The sequence below is a fragment of the Chelonoidis abingdonii genome, chromosome 6 (genome assembly GCF_003597395.2).
Source record: "Chelonoidis abingdonii isolate Lonesome George chromosome 6, CheloAbing_2.0, whole genome shotgun sequence".
In the NCBI taxonomy this organism is placed as follows: Eukaryota; Metazoa; Chordata; order Testudines; family Testudinidae; genus Chelonoidis; species Chelonoidis abingdonii.
In genome coordinates, this window is record NC_133774.1 from 136,036,474 (window position 1) to 136,048,498 (window position 12,025).

Below are 12,025 nucleotides of genomic sequence, written 5' to 3' on the forward strand. Positions count from 1 at the left end.
CCCCCCCTTAGAATCCCCGACCCATTCTGTTCCTGGCACCCCGCTCACCCGGAGCCTCAGTGCATCGTATCCAGCAATGTCCCTGAACAGCGGTGCACTCTGGCTCCCGCGGAGCTCCTGAGCTCCGCTCTGCTCAAAGCCACATGGTAAGGGAGAGGGCTGGGCGCTCAGGAGTCCTCCTGGAGCCACATGGCACTGCTGTTCAGGGACGCTGCTGGATCTGCTGAGGCTCCGGGTGAGGGGCGGAGGCGGGGTTGGGCTGCGGCGGGAGCCTCGACCGTTTTCTTGGGGGCCCCTGCGGAGCCCAGGGCCTGGGGCAAATTGCCCCACTTGCCCCCCCCCCTCTGGGCGGCCCTGATTACATGCTGAAAAGATGAGTATTGCTAAAGTTATAAATGCAAAATTGTCCTGTTAGCTTTCTCCTGGGGAAATCTGAGTTTTGTTTTATCTGTTGGTTTTATGGTTACTGTATATTTTGTTCCTATTCTCTTTATTAAGTTCTGCTGATTTTTTTATATTGTTCCTTATTCATTTGATGCCAGGGCCTTATTATATCCCGTTGTTTGTTTTAGGCTACTCTTGTGGAGTATTAAATATAATTAAAAGGCCACATTTTCAAAGGATCCTCCTCTTTTCAGGCGTTTAGAAGTTTTCATGCAAATAGCAGCATATGCATGTTTCAGGTAACAGCAGATGCATGCACAGACTTGTAGTGCTCAGAAAGTGTGCATACAGATATTTGCATGGATTTAAATAGAGGCCACTTTTTGAAAACATGTCAAAAAATATCAATAGCCTAAGTTAGGCCACCTTAAAACTAGGTTACATGTAAATAGCTACATAAGTGGAATCAGGGTGATCTACTTTGTCCTGAGCTGTTAAAATTGAAAAGTTCTGGGTCACTTTAATAATTTCAAACCCCTATAAACAACGCCTTGTTATGGCAGGAGTCTTGTAAGTGTTGTATGTGATGATGAATATGCCAGAAAAATTCCAAGATATTGTGTGTAATTGAGCAAAACCCCAGGTTTAATGGAACTGAAGACTACGTGTGTCACAGATCTAGGCAATTACTGTTCATAAAGGGGCACCCGCAACTTGAAAATCATTTCAATCAGAAAATGCTGCATCTTCTATTGTTACAATTAGCCACAGAGGTTGCTGTCACTGAAAGGGATTAATGAAAAAAATAACATTTTCATCTCTTGTTTTCCTTTGTTTGCTGTGTGCATTTGGCAGGTCTCTATGTAATAGTCCTTGTGTGATGGTGCCTGCCCTGCCCTTCCCTCCCCTGTGCTACTGGTCAGTACGGTGGGAGCAGAACTGAAGCTGGAAAGGTAGCAGGCAGGACTATGCACAAAGAGAAAAGGGATGTACCCTGTGAGGACCTTCCTAATTTGGGGGGAACCAAGGAATATAAAATGTAATCTCTTGAAAATTGAACCAATGTTGTCTGACTGCTAGAGTTGGAATCCTGACACTGATTTTTCCTAACGATTGTGAGTTATTTACAGTCACCTGGCTGGCCTTTGAGGACTGACAAATCACAGCCAGAAGCTCTTTGATTTTTGGGAAGGCCCCAGATCATTTTGCAGCTGGAGTGAGCAGCACCACTCAGGCTACCGTTGATACACTAGGACCATCACAAGCTCTTCTGCTGAGCATCCAGCATGATGTTTGACCACAAAAAGGGGCAAACAAATAGGAGAGGCAACATGGTATGTAGTGGGTTCAGGGATGAGAACAAGGGACTAATCCTAGCGTTGACACTGGCTCCCACTGTAGCCCTTGTCAAGTTGCAAAGGCCAGCATTTCTATACTTGACTGCCTATAGTTATGTACCTAAATAATTGACTTTAATAGGGTATTAGAGCAGTGGAAGCTACTCCAGCCATTGGTCTTTTCCCATTTTGCATACTGAGGAAGGAGGGTGCTTCCTTGTGTCCCCCCCTGCAAGGATTCCCAGCACCCATGAGTTACTCATGTGGGTACTGAACATAAGATTTTCCCCATGCAAAAATACGTTTTGTTTTCAAACAATCCAAGGACTTAGTTGACATAGAGAATTTTTTTAGAAAAAGGGCAAAATAGCTTGACATTTCAAAAGAAATCACTGTATAATTTTCTTTATAGTTCGAACATTATTTTAGAGGAGTTGAACTCAGATGTTCCTGGGGTTTAACAATGACTTGTATACATAGCTCCCAGAATGGAACCTGTGCAAACAAAAAATAAACAATAATAGTGTCTTTTAAATTCACTGTACTTTTAAAGACACACAGAGGAGAATCAGCCAGGCTGATTCATTGTATTTTCCCTGTGCTGATGGAGGAATTAGAGAAATTAACAGAACTTGACAAAACCAGCTAAAGCCACTAAACCAACTGGAGGCTTAAATCTATCAATCAGCAGTAAATATGAAATATAGGGCGGTGGGATCAGGGCGATGCCCTGGGGAGAAGCCCAGAGAACTCCTCTTCCCCAAATGTCAGAAGAGGGCAGGTGCTTATATTTTTATCAGAATGCCCTCCCTGAGTCCTATTTAGAGATTCAGGTTCTTTAACTGTTAGGTATCTGAAACGTTTAAAACATTGCCCTCCTATAGCTGCTGGAAGGAAAAAGGAGCTGTTTCTTCTCCCTCTGCAGAACCTGCTGTTTGCTGTGTGAGGGGGTTTCCAATATTCTTTCACTCTCCCAGATGCCTTGGCTGTTATGAAGAGGGTGGTGGAAAAGATGTCTCTCCCCCCAGTCTCTCCTTTTCAGTCTTCCTCCCCTTTTCAGAACTCTAGTGCCTGCTTTTGAGGCCTCATAGCTTTCCCCAGCAGCAGCATGAAATCTAAATGTTACACTGTTGTCCACAATGTTCTGAATAGGAACTATGAGGCTGACCAATCTTGTTAATTTCCTTTTCCTGTCACATTTGTGAGCAGCAGAAGCTGAGGCACTGGAGCTGTCTGCAGACTCAGGACAATATCATTTTACATTTAGGTCACAGATTGAAGGTTCTTTAGATACACAAAAGTTAAAGATATTTTTTAAAATATAATCTTAAATTCTGCAGAAATTGTTGCTTTAAGTCCTAACACTCAGCCTGGAAAACTTCCCACTCATCAATCAGGAATGGCTGAGTGGACTTTTCATGTTCTATTTGGATCAAGCCTGATGTTTTTATTTTTTAAATGACAGCAATGTTTTTAAGTAACACAATTTATATTGATTCAATATTTTGAGAAAAACAAACAAACAAACAAACAACATTATAGCTGTCCCAAGTTTGCATAGTGCAATGCATGAATTTACATGAAGAGAAAGTAGAGAGTACGTAGTAAAGTTCTTCCAATTTTAAACCAGATGTATATTAAATTAAATCTGTGCTAATTAATCAAATGCATAAAGAGTGTTTAAGACAACAGCTCAGCCCCTCTCACCCACCCTCGCCCTATCACCATTGTCAACTTTCTCTGCACGTGTATTTATTTATAAACTGATCTGACTGGCTGAATCAAACAATAAGTTGTTCTAAACGAATCACAATGCTGCAGGTCAATAACTGTTTGGGAAACATCTGTTACTTTACTGCTTCAACATTCAACTGAGAAAATTATTAGATATATATTCTGATAATTTGAACAGAAACTAAGTCATTGTAACAGAACATTGAGAGACGATCAATGCCTTCTGTTTTGAAAATAAATATCACACATCAACATTTTTTCCATAAATGCCTCGGCAGCGGGAGACCATTATCCTAAGATCACACTCTCCAGCAGAGAGATGGTCTCTTAATTAGAGCAATATGTAAACTACTTTAGGATGCTTGATATAAATCCTGCAAACTGATTCATTGATACTTTTACTAAGATGAATTTTGATATCATGGGATGAAATCCTGGCCCTGTTGTAATTTATAGAACGAGGAGTACTTGTGTCACCTTAGAAACTAACAAATTTATGGGCATAAGCTTTTGTGGGCTAAAACCCACTTCATCAGATGCATGCAGTGGAAAATACAGTAGAAAAATATATATACAGAGAACATGAAAAAATAGGAGTTGCCATACCAACTCTAACAAGACTAATCACTTAAGGTGGGATATTATCAGCAGGAGAAAAAAAAACTTTTTGTAGTGATAATCAAGGTGGCAAACAGTTGACAAGAAGGTGTGAGTAACACTAGGAGAAAAATTAGCATGGGGAAATTTTTTTGGAAAAGTTATTTTGTTGAAGAACTGCGACTTTTAGGTCTGTAATTGAGTGTCCAGGGAGGTTGAAGTGTTCTCCAACTCGTTTTTGAATGTTATAATTCTTGACGTCTGATTTGTGTCCTTTTATTCTTTTATGTAGAGACTGTCTGGTTTGGCCAATGTATATGGCAGAGGGGCATTGCTGGCACATGATGGCATATATCACGTTGGTAGATGTGCAGGTGAATGAGCCCCTGATGATGTGGCTGATGTGATTAGGTCCTATGATGGTGTCCCCTGCATAGATATGTGGACAGAGTTGGCAACTGGCTTTGTTGCAAGGATAGGTTCCTGGGTTAGTTAGTGTTTTTGTTGTGTGTGGTTGCTGGTGAGTGCAGGGAGCTGCTGGTGGGTCCAGAGCACCTATCAATTTTTCCTCATGGCTGCTCCAGCCCCAGAGCACCCACGGAGTCGGCGCCTATGCTTGTAGGTGTTTGTCTCTGAAGGATTGGAGCAAATGTGGTTGTATCTTAGAACTTGGCTGTAGACAATGGATTGTGTGGTGTGATGAAAGCTGGAGGCATGTAGATAAGTAAGTATAGTGGTCAGTAGGTTTCCGGTATAGGGTGGAGTTTATGTGACCATCGCTTATTAGAACTGTAGTGTCTAGGAAGTGGATCCCTTGTGTGGATTGGTCAAGGCTGAGGTTGATGGTGGAATGGAAATAGTTGAAATCATGATGGAATTCCTCAAGGGCTTCTTTTCTATGGATCCAGATGATGAAGATGTCATCAATGTAGCACAAGTAAAGTAGTGGCATTAGGGAATGAGAGCTGAGGAAGCATTGCTCTAAGTTGGCCATAAAGATGTTGGCATACTGTGGGGCCATGCGGGTACCCATAACAGTGCTGCTGACTTGAAGGTATATATTGTCCCCAAATATGAACTAGTTGTGGGTGAGGACAAAGTCACGAAGTTCAGCCACCAGGTTTGCCATGACATTGTCGGGGATACTGTTCCTGATGGCTTGTAGTCCATCTTTGTGTGGAATATTGGTGTAGAGCGCTTCTACATCCATAGTGACCAGGATGGTATTTTCTGGAAGATCGCCAATGGATTGTAGTTTCCTCAGAAAGTCAGTGGTGTCTCGAAGATAGCTGGGAGTGCTGGTAGCATAGGGCCTGAGGAGAGAGTCCAGACAATCCTGCTGTTAAGGTGCCAATGCTTGAGATGATGGGGCGTCCAGGATTTCCAGGTTTATGGATCTTGGGTAGCAGATGAATACCCCTGGTCGAGGTTCTAGGGGTGTGTCTGTGCAGTTTTGTTCCTGTGCTTTTTCAGGGAGTTTCTTGAGCAGATGGTGTAGTTTCTTTTGGTAACTCTCAGTGGGATCAGAGGGCAATGGCTTATAGAATGTGGTGTTGGAGAGCTGCCTAGCAGCCTCTTGTTCATATTCTGACCTATTCATGATGACAACAGCACCTCCTTTGTCAGCCTTTTGGATTATGTCAGAGTTGTTCCTGAGGCTGTGGATGGCATTGTGTTCTGTGTGGTATTTTTGCCATTGACGGTAATGGGGCCAAGATTTCTCCCATGATGTCTAGTAGACAGGACAGTTTAGAATGCAAATCCTGTTAACCAGAAATGCTCCCTGAAAAATCATGCCTAAGATATCTTAAATTTGCACCCAGAATTCATGCGCACCTTTGACTATAATTTCTGTTAAAGAAATTCACCTCACCTCACTAGGGTGTTGTGACAATAAATTCATTAACATTTGTGAAGCATTCCGATATTATAGTGATGAATGTCATAGAAACACCCATGAGGAAATTAATAGTTTTGTCTTCAGAGTGGCTTTGAACAGTGTGTAGTAAATAAGACTTGGGGTCACACATTGAACAATGAGGAGAAAACAAAACATTGAATCACTGCTCATTAAGTGAACACTGTCCATCATATTCACTGAAAGAGGCAGGGGTTTGTGGAAACGATCATATGTGATCATGTAATTAAAGACTGGAGCATGAAGCATATGCACAATGGGACCAAATTATGGTTGCACAGGATTGACTTTTGCAATGGAACATTAAGAAAGGGTCGACTTTTGAATAATTAACCTTTCAACTATAATTTTTTTAACATAGGTTTTTAAGTGTAATGCACATATAGTGGGTTTGTATAGATCATAGAAGATCAGGGTTGGAAGAGACCTCAGGAGGTATCTAGTCCAACCCCCTGCTCAAAGCAGGACCAACACCAACTAAATCATCCCAGCCAGGGCTTAGATATATACACATGAACTTTAAAACTTATTAATCTGTTACTAAATTCTTTGAAAACAGTCTGCTATAAGTTACCTTGCACATCTCTGTAGCAGGGACCTATCCAATCAAGGCTTTTAAAAAATAGTGGGATACTCACATCAGTTAATAATTTCAGAAGTCTGTCAGACTCCCATGAGCAAACAAACACTCATTGTCAGCTGAATCTGTGACTTTATCCTCAGACTGAATCCTGATTGCCAAAGAATGCCTCTATCCATAGATAAATTCTTCTGCATTTATGTGACAATCTCTTGTGTTGCACAATGTGTCAACTTGTCAATACGTCACAACATGTCACAAAATTGTCAGCTCTTGTATTTTGGTCAAGAAGTCTGTTTAGATGATTAAAGTTTTACTAGGACTGAAAAACTTCAAAGTGTATTTATCATCAGAAAATAGCACCTTCTTACACCACAGATCTGCTCCTTACGTGTATTCAGAGTTGTATCTGCTGACTTCTTTGACAAAAATAAGTTTGTACTACACTTTTTTACTTCTGTTCGCATTGCAGAGGCAATACGCTATGGGAGAGTGAGGGTATTCTTTTCAGTCTCATGCACCATCATTGGAATTGTTTAAGTTCTTGTCATGGAAATTTTAGTGTTGGTGATGCACAATCCAGAAAGATACAACTAATAATTTGAAGTCTGGAAAACCTGATCTTAAACCTAAAAATTAGGATGACCTATCCTCCACTGTAGACACAGCTATCTGTGCTGCTGTAGCACTGGTAGACATATCCTTAGTGAGAGACTAAAGAAGCTCAATCTATTTAGTTAATTAACAAGAGGTGACTTGAGCACAGTCTCTAAATACCTACAAAAGGAGGTTTCTGATAGTGGAGGATTTTTTACTCTAGCGGACAAAGTGCTCATAACATCCAATGGCTGGAACCTAAAGCTAGGCACATTCAGGCTAGAATAAGACACATTTTTAACATGAGGGTAATGAATCGTCACAGCAAATTATTTAGGGATGTGGTGGCTTCTCCATTACTAAGTATTTAAAGCAAGATTGGGTGTCTTTCTAAAAGAGATGCTATAACTGAACCAGGAGTTATGGGCTTGCAGGGACACTTGGTTCAAGTGTATAGCCAGTGTTATGCAGGAGGTCAGTCTTGAAGATCAGAATGGCCCCTTCTGGCCTTAAACTCTATGAATCTAAACTGTACGGTTCCAGGCTGAGCTTGCAGTGCTAGCAGATAGGAAACAGGTTTTTATACTTGTACACTGATCATATTTGATAGGGAAATCATTGAGAGACAACAAGCACAGTACCCTCATTACCAACTTAGAGCACCTCCCTTTAAATAAGGGTGGGTCCTGGTTAATCTGTGCAACCTCATCAATCAGGGAAATCTTTCTGTTTCAAAAAATGGTTTTTCTTTGGACTCCATCTCAAATCTCCTTTTCTGAGTCTTTGTACCAGTTCTACTCAGCCTTTTCTGTGCCAATGTCATTTCAATTTTCTTCTTCTCTGGCTGTTCCAGTTTCTTTTTTAATCATTCTTTTCTTTTTATGACTAAATATCTCTTTGGAGAGAACTTTTCCTCTCTTATCTTTTTGCTCTCATTCTTTGTGCCTAAGTAGCCATCTTGATTGATTTATGGAGTTGGGACTCAAGCAGAGTCTCTGATAAACTGTCTCTCAGATGATTTGAGAGGGGATGCAGATAGGATTTGCCAAAATCAGGGGGCCCTATCCCTCTTCCATTGTGAAATGATTGGCTAGTGGACAGCTCATCACAAGCAAAGTTAAGCAGAGCATGTGGTAATATCACAAAGCATCAAAAGCTGCAGCCACCATCAGTGTCAAAGGGCAATGTCTGAATGGTCTCAGAATCATAGAATATCAGGGTTGGAAGGGACCTCAGGAGGTCATCTAGTCCAACCCCCTGCTCAAAGCAGGACCAGCCCCAACTAAATCATCCCAGCCAGGGCTTTGTCAAGCCTAACCTTAAAAACCTCTAAGGAAGGAGATTCCACCACCTCCCTAGGGAACCCATTCCAGTGCTTCACCACCCTACTAGTGAAATAGTGTTTCCTAATATCCAATCTAGACCTCCCACACTGCAACTTGAGACCATTACTCCTTGTTCTGTCATCTGGTACCACTGAGAACAGTCTAGATCCATCCTCTTTGGATCCCCATTTCAGGTAGTTGAAAGCAGCTATCAAATCCCCTCTCATTCTTCTCTTCTGCAGACTAAATAATCCCAATTCCCTCAGCCTTTCCTCCTAAGTCATGTGCTCCAGCCGCCTAATCATTTTTGTTGCCCTCCACTAGACTCTTTCCAATTTTTCCACATCCTCTTTGTAGTGTGGGGCCCAAAACTGGACACAGTACTCCAGATGAGGCCTCATAAATACTGAATAGAGGGGAATGATCACGTCCCTTGACCTGCTGGCAATGCCCCTACTTATACAGCCCAAATGCCATTAGCCTTCTTGGCACACTGTTAACTCATATCCAGCTTCTCATCCGCTGTAACCCCCAGTTCCTTTTCTCCAGAACTGCTTCCTAGCCATTTGGTCCCTAGTCTGTAGCAGTGCTGGGATTCTTCCATCCTAAGTGCAGGACTCTGCCCTTGTCCTTGTTGAACCTCATCAGATTTCTTTTGGCCCAATCCTCTAATTTGTCTAGGTCCCTCTATATCCTATCCCTACCCTCCAGCATATCTACCACTCCTCCCAGTTTAGTGTCATCTGCAAACTTGCTGAGGGTGCAGTCCACGCCATCCTCCAGATCATTAATGAAGATATTGAACAAAACCAGCCCCAGATCCAACCCTAGCGCACTCTGCTTGATACCGACTGCCAACTAGACATGGAGCCATTGATCACTACCTGTTGAGCCCGATGATCTAACCTGATCAGGATAATTGGGACCAATCTGTTCTGTTTCAGCCTCCCAGCAAGGCCCCTATGTCACCTGTTATGTCATATAATCTTAAGAGCCAGTCGTGAATTCCAGTGGGCAAAGTTCCCACTGCGTGCAATGAAAGTTTTAGCTCAGAACTGTAGGTTCATGGCCATAAAAAAACCTAAAATAAATAAAGACCCATGATCAGCCTGTTTATCCCCCTGCCATTGCTGAATTGTTCCCAACAGCATATTCTCCAGTGCTTTGTTCTGTCTAGCTTTAAATGACTCAAAAGATGTGATTTCCAGCTAGAGCTGGACTAAAAATTGATTTGTTGGTTTTTGTGATTTCAAAAATGTAATTAAACACAAGTTTCAGGCTGGACCAAAACCAATTCATTTTTTTTTTTTGCAAATTGAAAGGTCAAAAAAATGTTGTTTCTAGTCGAGTGAAACATTTTGTTCCAATGTCAAGTATTTAAATAGTTTGGAATCTTTTAAATTTGGAATTTTTTTAAAAATAAAATTAAAGGACATTTTGAAAAGAATAGTTTCAAATAGAAAAATCAAAATATTTAGCTTTGAAATTGTCCAAATTAGCAGGTTTTGCTTTTTTTCCCCAGAATTTTTTTGATTTTTTTTTAAACACCAAATCTGCATTTTTCACTGAAAAAAAAAGTTTTGTACAAAAAATTTCACCCAGCTCTATTTCCAGTACTTAGGAGACTTGCACAATCTAGTAAAACTTACTGTAAGGAAACATTTTCAGTCATTCATTCTAAAGTTTCCTTGGCTCAGTTTCTCTTCATTTCTGCAATGACCCTCTCCTTTGCCATTATTTAACAAGTAGGCTGCTCTGTATTCAGTTAGTGCCTTCATCTCCAACATAGCAGGTCATTTTTACAGGTGGGATGTTCAAAGTGTCTAAGGGAGTTAGGCACTCAATTCTTCCAAACTCCCTTAAAGCCTTTTTGAAGATCTTCCTCCAACATGCAAAGATTCCACAAGGTTTGAGGCATCTGACTATGCTAACATGGCTCTTTTCTGCAGTACACAAATGTCCCGGAGGATAATTAGAGCTGCTGCTCCCACCAAATCATAAGAAACTTGAAGGCCCAGTTTGGGTGATGTTTCCTTTGCTTTCCGCAATAGCGAGTCCAGTTCCTTGACACCACTGAAAACAAGTCTAATGCAGCCATGCAGGGAGTTACTGTAAAGGAGATTCAGTGAGCAAAGAATGAAGGAATCTCTTGTGCCGCACTGCGCCCCCCACCCCTCCCACACACTCACAGAACAGATGAGCTCGGGGAGTACTGACTGGGAGGAACACGTCGCTTCTGGCCAGACATGTACCAATATCAGAGCCCTGCTGTGGCAAAAGTGCCTGAAATTAGATCCTCAGTGGTTTATAAAGGTCAAATAAGAAATGTAAATGCTCAGTCCAGGCTTACAGAAATGTTTGCCAGCGTAGCAATGTCAATGAGGGGTGTGATTTCCTGGCACCATTTTCATACTGCCAAAAGCCCTAGTGTTGATGTTGTTACACCGGCTTACACGTTCTTTTAAGGGATTATCTTATGTTGCTGAGGGAACCAGTAGGAGGGTTTGCTGTGATGGCTAGAACGGTATAGCTCATTGCTTAGAACAGTGGGATAGCTATACCAGCAAACCTGTCCTAGTGGAAATGCAGTTTATATTGGAATAAAAGTGTTTTGCTGATACAGCTTGTACTGGTTCCCTAGCAAAATATACCAGGAAACCTCTTCTGGTGCAGACCAAATCTAAACAAGATTTCTGGAACCACATGTGTTAGATGTACCCTAAGAACAACCATACTGGGTCAGACCAATGGTCCATCTAGCCCAGTATCCTGTCTTCTGACAGTGGCGAATGCCAGGTGTGTCAGTGGGAATGAATAGAACAGGGCAATCATTGAGTGATCCATCCCCTGTCATCTACCCCCAGCTTCTGGCAGTCAGAAACTAGGGACATCCAGAGCAAGGGATTGCATCCCTGATCATACTGGCTAATAACCATTGAGGGATCTACCAGTGTGAGATGTAATAAAATCTTCTGCTTGATAGGTAAGTAGTTATTTGGTGCATACAGTAGGAATGGCTTATGCAGTGGGGTTCTGCTATATGACTAGGGCTCAGGGGCACTTTGGTAATATGAACAAGTATATATAATAACATGAATAACCTTTAGCAGACCTAAATGCAGCATATACAAGAGTGAAGTAAGTCAAGAGGTTCGGCCAGCGTTATGTTGCACAAGACTAAACATTTATACAAGCATTAAACATCGTTTCATGAGACTTGGGGAGAAGAGACAACTTTGCAGTGTAGCACACAGCAGTCAAGTCACCACATTGACTTGTGACTCACAATCATCTCCATGTCAATAGACAGATGGAGTAAGCCCGGCACTATGACTTCACTGCAGCATCAAGCCGTAAGGAAGAGAGCGATCTTACTCAGACCCCACTCTTGGCAATAGCTGAGGAAAGACTGGAAAAGGACCTAAAAAAAGAAGTGTACAAGCATTTTCTTTTGCCACTCATGTCTGCCCTGCTGTGAAAGTCTCTCTGAACTTCATACCTCAGAGCCTCAGCTTGAAATCTTTCAATGGGGCTTTGACTGACATTGCTGGGA